Source organism: Oncorhynchus mykiss, chromosome 18, assembly GCF_013265735.2.
Source record: "Oncorhynchus mykiss isolate Arlee chromosome 18, USDA_OmykA_1.1, whole genome shotgun sequence".
Taxonomy (NCBI): domain Eukaryota; kingdom Metazoa; phylum Chordata; class Actinopteri; order Salmoniformes; family Salmonidae; genus Oncorhynchus; species Oncorhynchus mykiss.
Window position 1 is genome coordinate 44,470,404 of NC_048582.1, and position 4,868 is coordinate 44,475,271.

Here is a 4,868-nt window from a genome sequence, read left to right on the forward strand (position 1 = left end):
TTTCCCTCAATCAAAAGAGTTACATGAGAACAGTTGAATCCCCAGCAGTATCATAACTGCAGAACCAACTCAGCGAAGATCACAGGATGAAGTTTTATGTAATACATTTTTCACCAGAGCCCCTGAAAAAGCGGCGTTTTCACCCTAAAACAAATGGTGTCCAGAACAATCCTGTGCAATCTATAGACAACTGTGCGTGGGCCACACATGTGTAGTATACCGACTTCCCTCCAAGAAAAACACGTTGCACAGCGAAGAGTCATTCGGCAGAAAGAGCGGATGAGATATGCAGGTGTGTAAAACAGAACTCATGGTGGTGTGACCAACCGACAAAGGAGCACCGTCGCCTTCACTCCTTCTGTGTATGTGACAGTAGGTGGGGCTGCCACCACGAATAGAAAGGCCCACAGAGCTTTGCCTTTGTTTACCGGTGGCTGTGGCTCTATGGTTCCCATACTGAACTTATGAATGTGAAGGCCGCCCGCTCAAGCTGAGTTGCGTTGACAATAGCGGGAGGGGACATCTTTGCTAGGGGTTAGGTCTGTGTATGCGAAGGCACAAATGAGCTACATGCTTAGTGATGTGAAACTCGTCTTTTAACATGACTCAATTTAGGCTGCGCTTTTCAGAACTGAAAGCCAAGTAGACTGCAGCAACTATGTCTTTGGAGGAACTGTACTCCTTAGCTCAGGCTAATCCACATGACCATAGGCAATACAATGCTAAGTTAACCTTATCTGAAGCAACATCTGCTGCTCAACTGGTTAGTTCAGGCAAACGTCTGAGGAAGTTGTGCTGTTCACATGTCTTTCCACACCTTGGATGAAAGGAAGTATTTTTTAAATTGAATTAGGCAAGTCAGTTAAGAACAAATTGTTATTTACAATGAGGCCCTCGCCCCGGCCAAACCCGGACGACGCTGGGCCAATTGTGCACAGCCCTGTGGGACTCCCAATCACGGCCGGTTGTGATACAGCCTGGATTCGAACCTGTAAATGTTTAAGTCCACACCCGAAACATTTGGTCTACTTAAAGTGATACAAGATGAACTTGTCGATACCATTTTTATGTCTATGTGCCCAGTACAAAGGAAGTTGAGGTAGTTTTGCGAGCCAATGAGCAATGACTGGAAGTCTATGGGTATCCTCTTTAAACGGCAGCCAGGGGGCTATGCAGAGTGGGCTTACACACACACAAGCGGTCAATTTGTTGCGCACAGCCTATGCTGACTACAGTCTTCTGTTCCTAAAAAGGAACTAACCCCAGGTCTAGGTCCCAACACTGTAGCAATGGGTATCACTTCCCTTAGCAACTACAACTCCCTTAGCAACTACAACGTGCCTTTGAAAAGGAGAAGCACCGGACCCAGGTTGCCCCGAGAGCCTCCAACGAGGGAATGCTTAGATTGCAGATGCAACCATGCCAACATGTAAGCTAACACTTTTGCATACATGCACATTTTGCATACGTGCACAACGTGACAAGTGCTATGGCTCAAACAAAAATACCAAAGAATATCTTCGGCATTTGGTATACCTCCTTGATGTACAGCCAGCAGCAGAGGAGATGGAGTGCAGCCGCAGTAGGCTCGTCTGGATCACGTCAGGTCTGTGTGAGGATGATTATGAATCACACAAGGTCTTAACCCACTTGTCTGCCTTTATTTAACTAGGCAAGTCAGTTGAGAACAGATTCGTATTTACAATGACGGCCTACCAAAAGGCCTCCTGCAGGGACGGGGGCTGAGATTTTTTAAAAAGTATATATTGGACAATATATACTGGACAAAACATATAATATTGGACAAAACATATCACAACACTACATAAAGAGAGACCTAAAGACAACAAAATAGCAAGGCAGCAACACATGACAACGGCATGGTAGCAACACAACATGGTGGCAGCACAAAACATGGTACAAACATTATTGGGGACAGACAACAGCACAAGAAGGTAGAGACAACAATACATCACGCAAAGCAGCCACAACTGTCAGTAAGGGTGTCCATGATTGAGTCTTTGAATGAAGAGATTGAGATAAAACTCTCCAGTTTGAGTGATTGTTGCAGCTCGTTCCAGTCGCTAGCTGCAGTTGACATCTCAGATAGGGGGAGTGAGGCCTAAGAGGGTTTTATTAATAAGTATCAACCAGTGGGTCTTGCGACGGGTATACAGAGATGACCAGTTTACAGAGGAGTATAGAGCGCAGTGATGTGTCCTATAAGAAGCATTGGTGGCAAATCTGATGGCCGAATGGTAAAGCACATTTAGCCGCTCAACAGCACCCTTACCTGCCGATCTATAAATTATGATTAAATGAGTAGTAAACAGACTGTGCATTGTTTTTTATAATAATTATTATTATTTGAGGGGACGGCTTATACTTGTCCTGTTACGCACAAGTATGTAACAGAAACTCCCCCTGAGACACCTGCAGGAAGTGGGGTCACAGCCAGGGTCACCATTGTCTAGCGTCCCAAGAGCAATTAGTGGTAAGTGCCTTGCTCAAGGGCACAGCGACAGATTTTTCAACTTGTCAGCTTTGGGATTCTAACAATCTTTAAGTTACTGGCCCAACGCTTTAACCTTGAGGCTACCTGCCACCCCGTGGTGTGGTGTTATTGATGTTGTTCGGAGAATTTCTCCAAATCCAATGGTAAGAGAGCAGAAGACTTGGGAGTAAACAAATAAACAATGCCTTTTTTTCAAAACTAGTCACGCAATGGAAACTTTCTCCCTTTGGGGTTTTCTTTTCACTGCTGACAGCAACAATGTTAAACGCTGTTCAATGAAATGGAGGATCACACTATTTCAAGGGTAGAAATAGAAGAAGAAAGCTCACCACTATAAATGGCCTTTTACTTGGCAATGGTGAATAACCTTTTCTTTTGTTAGCTGCATAACCTACCAACTACACACAGTGAACATAAACCGCCCCTTGATTTAACTTGGAGTAATATGCCATCTGCTGGTTGATACAAAACACAACTATTTGTGTTCTTTAAAATGTATTTAGAGAATAAAATTCAACACTTTCAAATGTTCAACTCGCATAACAGAAATGTCACATTACAGAAATAAAATATTTAAAATTAACAAAAGGTCATTTTTCGATTAGCTAAGACATTGAAAACTGTAATTAAAAACTTTGATTGTTGTATACACTTAAAAAAAAAAGATTAAATCAATTACCTTTCTCTAAAACATGTCGTTACTCTAAAAACCCTATCACTACAATTGCACATGATCTGTTAATTAAAACCTTAAAAACTATTATTAAAGTTATTAAAAGGCCACAATGGCCTGTAAATAAATCAGCTCCCATTACTACCTCAACATAGCTGAAGAAAGGGGAACAGTCAGCATGACTAGTTAGTGTCTTTGGGACTTTAAATCACCGCATACAACAAGTCTGAGTATTTGCTCTAGACATCTACATTGAGCAACTGTTTCCAACAGCAGTCACCACCTTCCATGTCCTGGACCTAGGTTATCAGACAGCAGCATATTGTTCTTTCCATGTTTTAGACTATACCTGTCATGGCTGAATAGCAGCAGGCCTTCAATGTCTGTTACCATGGCCAGTGACTCCACAAGTAATTAAAATACTGTAACTGCGTCCACGGGGACGATTACTTAAGGCCTCCTCTTCTAGTCTATTTGGTGTTATCAGCACTCGCACGGTCTCTCAGTAAGTAGCTTCGTCCATGTTGTCGTCGCTGTCCCCTCCAAACTCCTCTCCGTTGTCAAAGTAAGACATGATGTAGTCGGTATCCTGGAACGCAGATGAGAAGCGGCGTTTCCATTAGGAAAAACTTGTGAGACCCACTGTAAGACCAGATTTTAATTTGCAAGGGTGCCCCACTGCCAAATGACACCACATATGGAATCGAGTCGGTTGCAATTATTATTAAGCTATGCAAGGCGTAATGATAGCCTACCAAGGGAACAATGGCTCTATGCACTTCTCCCTCGGTCCCGCTGGCTTGTCAACATTCTATGTTACAGTGTCGCTTCATTTTTCCACTTGTCTGTACCTTCTTGGTATAGTAGCTAGCTAGTTTAATTTGTGCTGTTTTTTTTAGCATGTATGACATAGCTATTCAACCATACATTAGAGGAAGGCATCTTACTTAATCAAAATACTCCCCCTTTGTGAACTTGCATGACATTTCAGTGAGTCCTCATTTGGAGAGGTGAATCTCGCAAAACATCATAGAACACTTACGGCCTGAGTAAATACAGCCGTGTCTGTCACAAACTCAATGGCACGGGAAACTGAAGGCCGGATCCAGTTGATAAAATGTGGCCAAGTTTGCAAGCAAGAGCACGCGCTCAAGACAGACAGGAATAATCGACTGATGATTGAAAGACAACCTGGATATGTTTATTTTTGAACCATTCCATTGTAGATTTTACTTTATGTTTTGGATCATTGTCTTGTTGGAAGACAAATCTCCGTCCCAGTCTCAGATCTTTTGCAGACTCCATCAGGTTTTCTTCCAGAATGGTCCTGTATTTGGCTCCATCCATCTTCCCATCAATTTTAACCATCTTCCCTGTCCCTGCTGAAGAAAAGCAGGCCCAAACCACGATGCTGCCACCACCATGTTTGACAGTGGGGATGGTGTGTTCAGCTGTGTTGCTTTTACGCCAAACATAACGTTTTGCATTGTTGCCAAAAAGTTCAATTTTGGTTTCATCTGACCAGAGCACCTTCTTCCACATGTTTGGTGTGTCTCCCAGGTGGCTTGTGGCAAACTTTAAACAACACTTTTTATGGATAATTTTAAGAAATGGCTTTCTTCTTGCCACTCTTCCATTAAGGCCAGATTTGTGCAATATACGACTGATTGTTGTCCTATG